Genomic DNA, 12,851 nt, shown 5'->3' on the forward strand with positions numbered 1-12,851 from the left:
ATCTGTCCTGAGTATACCGCGTTGAGACAGGCTGTGCACATTTTCACATTGGACTCAGCTACGCCCACATGGCATTAGGTCACTTTAACTGAGGGTTCACCTTGTCAGCCTCTGGTTCAGAGTTTTCTCTTATTACTGTCACAACAACCCCATGAAGAAGGTGCTAAAGCTGGCTCGAGACTGTCCACCAAGTGTCCTTTGAGATATGATCATCGTCTTGATGTTTTCTGTTAGTGTTTTATAATTTGAGCTCAAGTAATATCACCCCTGCTCCTGAGAACCTAAAGGGCATGTGACCCATCATGAGTCTTATTTATTTATTTGTTTATTTACCCGTTTATTTGGCAGTGCTGGGGATGGAACCCAGGACCTGGTGCGTGCTGGGTACTGCTCTACTACTGAGCTGCTGTCCCACCCCTGGCCCCTGTTCGTCTTAGCACAGAAGTTTGAGTGTTATATAACTCCTGCTCAGTAGTTATAACCACCTTTACTGTTTTTCCTCTCCAGACTTTACTATTTTTATAATCACAGCGCCATGCGGATGGCCACATACTTCTTCATCTGTGTCAACCTCTCTCTTGCCCTGTTTGAGGAACCGGTGCTGTTTCTGCTACCGTTCTTGGTAAGCATTAGATAAAAGATGTTCAATCAGACCTTGTCACCAATGAGTGGGGCCCCTTGCTTCTCCCTTGTTTTCCTCAAATGTCAACAAATAGGAATTTGACTTTATTTTTTTCTAACTGCTTCAGTTAGAAAATTCCAAGTTCTTCTCAGCAACCACATTCAGAGCACAGTTCTGGCCCAATAGAAAATGGGTCCTACCAAGAGGATCCCGTACCTATGATCACCTTCATAAGGTAGCTTCCCAACTTCTGTGTGGAAGTGTGTTTCTCCTTGGCCCTTACACTGTTGTGGAGACCACTAGGAGTTCAGCTTTGTGCAGGATCATCTGACCTGGACTTTTTGCAAGACCTGTACAGCCCTCACACATGCTCAGATGCTACAGGACTTTTCAGACCAGTCCAGACAACAGTAGGCATCCATTCATTGTCTGCACTCTACAGATTCCTAGATGCACGACATTCATTACCATCAAATGCAGAATTTTCATCAAAAACTAATATATATATCATTCCAATCTGAATCAAGAAAATCGGAAATATCCCCAAATCCAAAGAGTGGATCCCCATTGTGATGCTACAAGTTGAAAATTCCACAGCTGACCTCATGGGATGGTTCACAGTCAAAAGACAGCTGCATGAAAAATATTACATGACCTTCCTGCTATGTGAAAAGTGGCATGTGAAGTACACATGCATGTCTTCCTCAGACATGGGTTCATTTGCAAGGCACCTTGTGCAATTGAAAATACTCCAAAAGGGGAGAAATCAGAACCATGTCTCCAAAGTATTTCAGCAGAGACCAACTCCATCTGTCTATCTATCTCTCAGTGAGTGTGTGTGCTCTTGTGTGTGTTTGTGTGTCTTTGTTTGTGTTTGTACCATCATAGCTGATACTTCATTGCCCCCATTGGAAAACTGACTCAGATAATGCCATCTGCCAAACTCCTAAAAACCAAAGTTCTTGCTGATAGAATGAAACATTCCTTCCTGTTGGTTTGGATGTGTCCTTTAGGAATCACTGCTACATTTAGTATACTCAAATCATCACAGTAGATCAGGTAACAAAAACATATATATTTTAAAATAATAATATATTAATGGAAACAACAAATACAGGATAGAGTAACAACTGTGTTACTAAACAAGGTCAAGGACAATGGCACACTATAGATTCAAACTTTGAAGAAAATAGTAATCAATGTAAATATTCCTGGGCTGCCTCAGCCCCGCCCAGGCACACAGCAGCAGAATGGTTTTGCAAGCATCCTCAGGAGGGCTGGAGCCTTCTTTCCAGGACGAGAGGGAGGTTGAGGCTCGATCCACCCATCATTCTTTTGGGAGAGGCTCCTTTTCCTCAGCACAAAGTTGGATTTTTTGTGAGGATTCTTGGCATAAAATACGTTGGCCTCTGCTGGAATCCTCAGCTCTGGGGAGAGAGGGGTGTACAAAAAGAAGGTGGCACTCAGGAGGTGCTCCCTAGGACACGCCAACATCTGAGAGCCTGTGCCAGAAAAGGCCAGAGCCACACACCTGAGAGCTCTCCAATTCAGCACCAATACCAACAAAGACAGCCTCCACAGTCCTCCCTGAGGAAGAACTAGGCAGAGCACTTCAACAGACCTAATGTCTGTTCCTACCAAAGGCTTTGGACTCCAGAATATCTCAGGTCCTCTTGCATCTGCCAAAGCACACCACTAGGGTTTGCATCTGAAATCTCCCACAAAAGGCTCCTGTGCCGAAGATTCAGTCCCCACATGAGCCATCTTCATAGGTGGGTTTGGAGGGAAGCATTGGATGGTGAGTGCTCTGATGTCAACATGAAATTCTCATTCAAGATGAATACACTACTGGGGGGTGGGAGGGACTGGAAGAAAGGTTGAGCATGGTTGGAGGAAGACCTAAACAGGGTTGTGCCCTGGGCAACAGTACCTTGTTCCTGTTGGCTCCACTGAATCCTCATTCTCCAAGTAGAGGTCCTCCCTCTCCATCTTTCTCTCTCTCCCTCTCTGCCAGCCTCGTTCTCTCTCTCCCAGTCTATGCCTTTGTGGCAAGGGCTGAGGAGCTCTCCACTGCCACACACTAGAGCTTTATGGACAGCCTCAGTGCACAACCAAAGAGAAAGCTATGAAACCCAGAGAAAAGGCCTAGGATTCCTCCTCTGAGTTATTTTCCTCAAGTATGGCCACAGTGAGGACAGGCTGACCAGCACGGATACCACGTTAGAGCCATGCTTCTGCGTTGGTGGAGCCCGCCTCCATGTGAACCAGGCTTCTGAGAATGGAGGACACATTCCAAATACTGCCCTACTGAGAACAATGGTTCCAAAGACCAGCAAAGGGACTGCTTCCCTCCAACATGGTGTATGGCCCAGTGGTGCCATGACCCCGAGTGGGGGAATACAACAGCCGCTTCTCCTTCCTCTGAACATGTGTTTCCTGTCGCCCTCCTCTAACCTAGAGCCTGTTCTCCATCCCTTCTGGGTTGGATGTGGAGATCTCTGCTATGAATTTCTTAGGCTACCAAGGCCCCAGACAGACTTCCTCTTCCATAGACACTACTAACCTAACAGTAGGTTCAGATAGGAGACAAGTGATCCTAGAACTCATAGGGATGGTGGTCTTCAGGGTACATAGGCTGGGATAATGGCTGCTGTGGTGTTTGGCTCACAAAAACCAACCAACCAACCAACAAAAAAGCGCTGGCATTATTATCAGATGAGCTCTGTGGCTAAGTGCTCAGGAAGCCCTCATCTGACTTTAGTTAGGGATCACAACCTGGCTATTGTGATCACTCCTTGCCTAGTGGACTCAGGTGCGTAAGACCATGGAATTTATGCAAAAACAGATGATTCAGGCTGTCTCCCAGGCTGTGTTTTCTTCCCAATTTCATCCTGTTACTGCTTGCTAGAATCCTGGCAATGCTCTGCCCAGGCAGTGGTTTTTTTGGTCACACAGAAGGCTTTCAATAGTACTGCTTCAGTCCACAAAATGCCAGTTCCCTCTTTAGCCCATGCATTCCCATGTTCCTTTGAAACCACTCCTATCCCAGACCATGAAAACATACTGCTCCTGGAGAGAGGCTTTCTTCCTCACTCCTCAAAGATGTCAGCTTTGGATGCCTGTTCATGTCCAGGGGAGGGCACCTGGTGGGGAGCCGCAATATCCACTGGGGTATACTATTGGACCTCAAGACCTTCCACCAGCAGAAGTGCAGTTGGCTTTGTGCACGAACCCAACACACCTGTTGGAGTGTTCTTGGGGGTCAGAGACTACTCTTTGTTGCTAAGAGTTGACCTGAGTCCACATCCTGACCCTTGCTCTCTGCTATCTGATTGTCTCACTTACTCTGACGGCGAGAGATGATTTGGCCCAGCTCATAATCCTCTGGATTCTCCTCAGTAAGGAAGTGTAGGTCGAGGGCGCTGCGGATGACAACAGGAGCCCTATCCTGGCAGGTCACCTGGAGCAGCATGGGAGACAGGCCTTCAGGAAATGGGCCTTGAAGTGACTACTCAAGGACAGTGGGCAGGGGCATTCTGGAGGCACCTCCACTCTAAATACAAGTGCAACACCCATGACCCTACTACCTGAGGCTGACCTCCTGCTCATCGTGTGGGCTCTTCCCACAGGCTACTAGCCCAATCCTTGTACATAGGACTTCCTGGGCCTGCCATTGCTCTTTGTGGAGCTGCACTCCTCTCGGAGTGAAAGGACCCCACTACCTGCATACAGATGCAATCTCATCCCACAAGTTGGGAGGAATGGGACAATAGCCTCCAAGATCCCAGGTATGCCCGAGGATGCAGGCGGCATTGGGAATGGCCTAGGCACGAAACCTAGAGGCTTTGGTCTGGATTGCCAGGGCCAAAAACAGACCCAGGAACATGACCACACACAGGAGTGCTGAAAGATAGCCACGAGAGCTCCTGGCCTCCAGAGGCTCAGTGCTGGCTGGGATGTAGGAGGGCACCTCATCCGGCAAGGGTGGTCATTGGGTTACCTGGACATTTAGTGTGCTTGCTCCACATCCATATCGACTCTGCAGAGAGACTCTCTCAGCTCCTTGTTCAAGGAACATGGAGAACCTCACACTGCTGTCCTCCTCCATAGACGTCAGCATCCCATACAAGGGAACCTGCAACCTAGTTCCTGTCCTATTCTCATCTGTCACCCATACCTGTCCCTGCCCTTCTGGACTGCATGCTGCCACCTGACACACAGACTCCCTCAGACATGGCAGTGGACAAGCTGCTGCACTCGCTCATCTCAGCTCCAGCCCTTCACACTGACCTCTCCCTTCTTGATTCCCATCTATCCTCCTGATCATCCAGAAGCTCCAAATTCAAGAGGGCATGAGTAGTCCATGGTATTGGACCAGTGTCTGCTCCCCACCCAGGTGTAAGCACCACGGGACACCCCTGCTCCCAGGCTTACCAGAACACTCTTGGCCATCTCTGGACTTTGTGTTTCTAAGTGGACACGAATTAAGCAGGTGTCTCCCACCTGCTTGTGGGAAAGTGGCCTGGAGGACTTGCAGGTTGATTCTGAGAACTGTGGGGGATGGAACATCAGCAAACCCAGAAACACAAAGCCACCCCAGACTGTCAGTTGGCTCTATGGGCTTCCAGCAAATATGTCCAGGTGCTGAGGCTTCTTATTTCCTCAGGTCGGAGTGGAATGGCAGCACATGCACAGCTTGAATAAGGTAGGTGTTTACCTCCTTTCCCTTGACCTGGGGGCGTTTCCTCACGATGAAATATTGTACTCCCAGATTCATGGACAGACACACGAGTGAGTGGTCAGAGACCTTGATTTCTGCAGAGCGAAGTGGAGAGAATTGTTAGGTGGCACTCAAGGATTATACCACAAAACACCCACAACCCCTGAGAGTCTCCGCCAGGCCCATCACACTTTGGTATTTTGGGGCCAAGGCCCACTTTCTCTTGGCTGTCAGTTATCCTGAGCCCACTGTGGATCATGTCTCCCCACTGTCTGATTGTCCTACTTACTCTCATCCTCAGACATCATATACAGCAGCTCAAAGTTGTCCACATCCTCATGCTGCAACAAATTTTGGTCCAAGGCCCTGCGGATGAGGCTTGTCACCGTCTCCTGAAAGGTCACCTGGATCAGGGTGGGACAAATGTCATCAGAGAATGGCTTTTAGAAGAGCTGCCCAGAAGACTGTGGTCAAACATTCAGGAGAAATCTCAGCTACATATACAAGGGCACAATCTTGTTATCCTGCTACCTGAGTGTGTCCTCCATATACCACCTGGGTTCTTGCAATGTGCTACTAGAACAATCCTGGTACAAATATCTGCCTGTACCTGCCATCTCCCCTCCCCCTGGGGAGCCACATTCCACTCATGTCAAAGGACCAAACTGCCTATGCACAGACACACTCTCATCTCACTGAGATGAGAGCAATGGGCCAGGGATCTGCGCACCAAGTGTGATCTGGGATGCAGGCTGCCTTTGTGGGTGGAAGAGGCAGATGCACTGAAAATTTGGGTCCTGACTGCCACGACACAAAACAGACTCAGATACAAGAGTGTGCACTTGAGTGCTTCATGATAGCTTTGAGAGGCCCTGGCCTCTGGAAGCTCGGTGCGGGTCTGGTTGTAATGATGTACTTGACTCAGCACTGGCAGTCACTGAACATGTCTCCTCTGCAGCTGGACACCTGCAGCATTAGCGTGTCTACTGCACATCCATAGAAATTCTGCCAAGAACCCCTTTAGCTCCGTATTTACATACATGCAAAGCCTAACATTCCGAAGCTTTGGCATGACCCCCCAGGTGATCCCGACCCCAAATTCCTACACCTAGTCATGCTAAGGAGGTTCTCTTCCCTGCCACCAGGAACACATCCCCTCCTACACATGTGACAAGTCACTGCCACCTCCTCTGCTCCAACTTCACTCATTGAGAATACCAAGTTCTAGGCACTGCAGCCTGCACCCTGGACATATCTCTGCCTTCATCTGTCCACAGCACTTCCGTCTGCACTTCTGGCCTGCAAAACCCACAATACACAGGCCCACTCACCACGGAAGCTGGGCATGCTGATGCTCTCCCTCCTCAGGTCAAGCCCTTAAGACGGACCTCTCTCTTCTTTATTTCCCACCATAGCCCTGGGGTTGGCTGTGTCTCCTGCCTTCCACTGTGTGGACACCCAGGAGGCAGCCCTGCTGTCGGGCTTACCGGGATGCGCTTTGTCTCCCTCAGGCTCTGTCCCTCTAGGAGGACGTGAACAACGCGGCTGTCTTCCACCTGCTCGCTGGAGTGAAGCAGTGAGGAGCTGCTACTGGTGACTTTTCTCATGCAGCACTCATTGCTTTGGGTGGCCTGGGGCAATGATCCTGCAGCCACTGCAGAGCTGCTGCTCACAGCTGCTGGGGTCCTGGATGCCACTGCCACAGAAGGTTCCAAGAACTGTGGGGGATGACAACATCAGCAAAGCCCAGCAACTGCACCCCACCCAGCCTGGCAGTTGGCTCTGTGGGCATTCTACAACATCCATCCAGAACCTGAGGTTCTTGTCCCCTTGGAGGATGTGGAGTGGCACCAGGAGTAAAGACTGAAGAAGGTGGCTGTTTACCTCCTTTGGTTTGACCTTCAACGACTTGCTGGCATCTGTTTCTCGAAGAAGAAAGTCGTAATGCACTCCTCCAATCAGGCCGTGATAGACTTTCGCATCAGCAGGGACCCTCAGCTCTGGAAAGGCAGGGGCAGAGGCGTGGTAGGTGACACTCAAGGAATACACTACCCAACATCCCCCACAACTGAGAGCCTCTGCCAGCTCAGGTCTCACACACAGACCTGAGAGCCCCCGAATCCAGCTTCTGTTCCACCAAAGACTCCCCACTGATTAATCCCTGAGGACCCTCTATGCACAGGAGGTCCACTACAGGAACACCTTTCAAGGAAATAGCCCCTTGTACCCCAGTACCTCTTAGTTCACGTTGGACCCATCAAAGAGAAACAGCTAGACTTTGTATCTGGATTGGTCCCCAAAGACTCATGTGTTGAAGGTTTTCTCCCCACTGCAGCAATGATCACAGGTGGGTTTGGGGAAAAGCACTTGATGGTGGGTGCCTCCACCTTGACAGTGGACTCATCTACTCATACAGGGCTACACTAATTGGAGGGGTATGGTTTGGAGGTGTGTTGAGGTACTTAGGTACTCACCCCGGTCCGCCTGGCTCTCAGGCTCTGCCTGGCTTGATCTGCCATCTTCAACCTGGGCCAGCAGGTGGTGTGCTTGGTGCTCCAGGTTAAAGCCACTCAGGAGGAGCCACATGTACGGCAGCAGCTGCTGCAGACTCAGAGAGCCTGGAGGCTGATGGGAAGCCTCGGAGTAGAAGTTCACCCAGGTCCCCAGGAAGGAAGATGAGGCACTGTGGGGAGGCAGGTGTGGAGTCAGCAAAACCCTGGCCTTGCCTTCGCCACGGCCTCCAGAGCAAACCTCTGACCCTACCCTCCTGAACCGTCCCTGGTTCTGAACACACCAGTCCACCTCAGGCAAGACACAGTGGCTGTACAGGCAGGGTCAGGACAGGTCGCTACAGGCAAAGAACCTTCAACGAAGGAGCGCTAGATCCATGGTTTGACCAGCTCTCCCCTCCTCTGGGCAGGCCTGACACTCTTCTTCCTCTTGGCTACATGCTCTCCAACCTGGAATGCACCTTCTGGGAGTGTCTGTCCTCCTGCCCACTCTTCTCGGGGCTCAAGAGACACCTCCTCCCCTGGCGTGGGCTGCAATGCTACCTCATTCTCTGTGAGCTCTCACTGAGTTCCCCTGAGTAGCGGTGGACCTCTCTTTTCCCATGAGTGCAGACCACATCTCTGTGGCCCTGGGGGAGGACAGGGAGGTGTGGTGTGGGGGGATCCATTATCCCAGGGCCTTCCCCAGAGGACCCTGACTCCACCTACAACTCCCCGCCTTACCCCTCCTACTGTTGAAGCCCCACACCTTACACTGCAGGCAGAAAACTGAATTGGGCAGAGCAGTCTTTCCTCAGCCTTCCCAAGTCAAATCACCTTGCAGGTCCCTATTCTGGAAACAGGAGCCCACCCTCTTGACCCCAAGCCCATTCCATGTTGAAGTTGGTCCAAGGGTCCACCATAGTCACTGAAGAGGACAACGTGCAGTTATGCCTCATGGAGTCAGGGATGCAGTCACATGGAGGATATGTACTCATGGCACCTGCGGTTTAGGCTGACCCCATGAAAAGGGACACAATGGCAATCATTTGCACCCCATTTTTCACTGAATTATGAAACGTGACTGGAAACGTGTCTTCACACAGTGGGTGCTTTCTCCATGTTCACCAGTGAATGAGCCCAAACTGCTGATTCCCACATATCTCTGGGTGTGGGAGCTGCCATGTCCAAAGCCCCTGTCCAGCTATGTCCCAGCTAGGACGCTCTGTCCCACTATGGAAACTAACATGTCTTTATTAACCCAAAAGTGCTTTTCCCAAGGCCCGAGTTTTGAGACGCCTCTGGCACAGATCTACGTTCTTCACAAAGCCAACATCACACCAGAAAGACCACCTGGCCTCACTGAGTCCACCTGGGAATGAGCTCAGTGCACACCATTGAGCTGTGGTGCCCAGTGTGTGGGGACTGCTCCACGGACCTCTGTGGATCAGCTGGAGTCAGGATGGTTTCTCTGCCTGAGAGGGGAAGTTCACTGCCCTTGCAAGGCTGTGGCAGGCACCTCCAGGACTCGTACCATTCGGGGCTGACATTCCACTATGAGTGTGGTCCTCTATCTCATTAGGTATCACAAACCTTTGGGTCCCTGAGAGGCACATGGCAGCCCCAAGACAGAGGCATGAGGGGGCTACACACTTGGGCTTGGTGGTCTGGTGCTTACCTTGGGAACAAGAGATCCAGCACCTGCTGGGTGGGGATGAAATCCCAGGAGATTAACCCCATGTTGCTGCTGAACTGTAGGTTCCTCCCACAAATGACAGGCAGGAGCTCATTCCTAAGCTGGTCCTGCCTGTAAGGTTCAAGGCTCTGAACCCTGAAGGGCTCCTCCGTGTTCTGATCATTTTCACCCTGGGTTGGGACCAAGAATGGTGGGTTCAAAATGGAAATGGTGACAAACAGAAAAATGACTTGTGCCAATACACTAGAGTCAAAGCACAATGGGACAGTTCCCATCAGTACAAACACACACACACACACACACACACACACACACACACACACACAGAGTCAGAATAGGAGTCCTGGGCCATTCATCAGGGATCAGACTAGAGGGCCTGCTGGGCTCACCTGCCCTGTGCTACTCACTGTTACTCTTGAGCTCCTCTGCGACAATCGCCAGAGGCTCTGGTGTCTAAGATGAAGCCTCACCCAGTGTATCCACAAAAGGGCTAGTTGGCCCCCCTGAGATTCCTGGGAGCCTGAGGCTCGGCATTGTCTGCAACCACAGGAGAACATCCTTCTCCCTCCAGTGGCTCCAACCAAGTGAGCTCGGATGGCTTGGTCAGTGAAGTGGGTGCCTGGATACCAGGGTTCCATGTTCTGTTTGATCCATTGTCAAGGCAATGATGTCATTTCCTGTGCCCATACCTGAGCCTCTTTTCACATAAGACCACTTTCAAAAGCCCTATGGGCTGCTGATTTCTCCTCCATGCCTACCCATCTCAGGTGCGCAGGTGTTCACCAACAACTACCCAAACATCCCCACCAGCATCTGCCCTGCTTGGTGCCACTAGAGTTCCAGCTTGGAGCCTTCAAAAATGCATTCACAACCAGTCCTTCCCTCTCAGCAGCTTTTGGACCCTGGTCCCATCATTGTGCAACTCATGGTGTGCCCAGTCTTTTCTGGAAAGTAGGGTAGCATCTAATCTCTAGGGTTTATTGTGTCTATTGGCCCCTAACACCCTCTATTCTCTCTGAAACCAGAGATGGGACTCACAGGTGGCTAAAGCACAAATGTACAGATGGGACAATCACAAGAAGGGGAGAGACAAAGAATGCACCCTAACTCAATCAGGCCTGTGTCCCACACAGGGACATGGCCAATGTCCGTCCCATCGTGGCTGCAGTTCCCTCTCTACACCATGGCAAGTTGGAGGGGACTGAGATGCAGAGGCTGCTCCCCTCTGCCATACAACTTCCCAAGGCTTCTCCTAAGATTTCAAAAGGGCCAAGTGTGTCTAGTGTTGGGGTCTCACAGAGACTCCGAGGTACCACAGCATCCTGCTGCCCAGAACCGGTTCACCCCTCACCTCAAGGGGGCTCAGCCTCTGGATTCATGGGAATTGAAGTGGGTACAGGTGATGGGATATCACCTCCAAGACTGAGTTATGCCAAGTCCATGACCCCTGTCTGCATCCCTGTCTCCAGCACCACTCCCCCCTCTCTCTTTCCTCCTCAGAGCAAACAAATCCATTTAGCAAGTGTGTCCTGTGATAAAGACATGACGGTCACCCATCCTCTCATTACAAAAACACTGAGGCTCAGCCAACATGGATCCTACCAGGAACACAGGCATAAACTCAGAGTCCGATCCTCCCAGCCGAGCCTCGGTGGAGCCTGGACTCCCAGCCTCCTGAGTCAAGGAAACAGAGGTGCCTAGCCGAGCCACCTTGGATGCAGCCGCACACAAACTGAACTCATCAATGCCCCTTGCTCTCAGTTGTGAGTAAGAGGGGAGGGTGTTTCACAACCCTGGACATCCAGTGCAGTCTCCAGGCTTTGGGGTGTGCCCTGGCCTCTCTCTATCTGCCCAGGCCCTCCAACCCACACTGGCCTCTTACCCAACCTCCTCCTAGGGCCAAACTCAATCCTGCCTCTCAATTTCTGCTGCCTTCCCCAACACACTGCTCCCCAAAATGAGCAGGGCTGGCTCTCGGTTATCATGCTGGTGCCAGCAGCAATGCCACCCCACTGACAGAATTCTGAGTCCCAACCTAGGCACTCCAGCTGTCTTTGCCACACCTGGCCTGTTTGGGCTCTGGCTCTTGCTCTTTTCTTTCATGTGCATGTGTTTTGAGGTTTTGAGTTTCTCCCACTGCAGAACTGCAGCTGTGGCAGGGTAGAGCTCATGAGGGTGACACTCTGAGCCACATCCAATCCCATCAGGACTGTTAACTGGGGTGATGCTGGAACACAGTGATGAGTGAACACATGGGAGGTGGTTGGACCCACCTTGCCTCTGAGTGGTTTCCTTTCAGGACAGGAATGTAGGGATGGGAGCCCCTGGCGCGGGATGCTTTGCACAAGGCGTGACCACGGGCTCTTTCCTGGCAAAAATGGCTCCACTCAGCATGGAGAGCACTGTCATTCCTGGTGGCTAACAACAGCCCTGGACCCCAGAAAGGAACCCACACTCAAGATTAACGTCTGAGTGTGCGTGTCCTTGAGGAAATGAGGTCTCCTGATCCCAGGTGCAAAGGGGTAAGTCCTCTAACTCCAGGGGCCATGAAGGGACATCTGAGTTTCCCTCATCCTTCTTTCCCTCTCTGAACCCAGGGTGTCCTCACACTAACCACAGTTAGGACCCTGGCCTCATTCCCCAGTGAGGATCATTAGGCTCCATAAAGGACAGTCTCTAAGATGCTCAGTGGACCAACACCCTCTGCACAACCCATAACCCTATTCACCCAAGAGGCAAGAGGATTTCTATTCAGGAAAACCAGGAAAGGGAGAGCCTTTCTCAAGGACACAAGGACATTAGTGAGTGAGGGAGTGATTAATGGATGGAGAACTATTTCCAACACCAACTTCCAGGAGCATATATGGCCCTTTGGAGAATTCTGCAGTGTGTTGGTGATTAAGGAGAACGTGTGAATCCAGGGGTCACTAGGTCCTCTCAGCCATAAGGAGGGAAACTGCCATAAAGGAACTAGGACAAGGGTGCGAGGAATGCTCACTGGGGGGAGATCGGAAGGAAGGAAAGTGTACTCATTAGAAAAGTGTCGCCTGAAAATTCTTAAGCCAGCCAAAAGTCGTGCGAACTTGTGTGGGAAAAGAGTCTTTGCACAGTGATGAAGCTAAGAGCTCACATGATGGAACACAGCATCAACTGGGACCAAATCCAATATCTGATATTCTTGTAGGAAGAGGAGAGTCTGGACCCAGATACCAGGGAGACTTGGGGATACCAGCTATGTGAGGTTGGAGCCAGGGCGGGATGCCCATATGGGAACCACAGATCGTGGGCAGCAATAGGAGAGTGGGCAAGGGCTGGGAGAGTTGG

At 51.1% G+C, this 12,851-nt stretch overlaps 1 long non-coding RNA gene across 1 annotated transcript; it reads right to left on the bottom strand.

Moving 5' to 3' along the window:
• Nucleotides 1-6,946: 6,946 nt before the first annotated feature.
• On the bottom strand, nucleotides 6,947-7,901 carry LOC144251264 (uncharacterized). Its single transcript, XR_013342657.1, has 3 exons — nucleotides 7,817-7,901; nucleotides 7,227-7,342; nucleotides 6,947-7,060 (listed from the first exon to the last, which is right to left on the bottom strand). It is a non-coding gene; the product is annotated as an uncharacterized LOC144251264 (long non-coding RNA).
• Between the last annotated feature and the right edge of the window lie 4,950 nt (nucleotides 7,902-12,851).

Source organism: Urocitellus parryii, assembly GCF_045843805.1.
Source record: "Urocitellus parryii isolate mUroPar1 chromosome 12 unlocalized genomic scaffold, mUroPar1.hap1 SUPER_12_unloc_2, whole genome shotgun sequence".
NCBI lineage: Eukaryota > Metazoa > Chordata > Mammalia > Rodentia > Sciuridae > Urocitellus > Urocitellus parryii.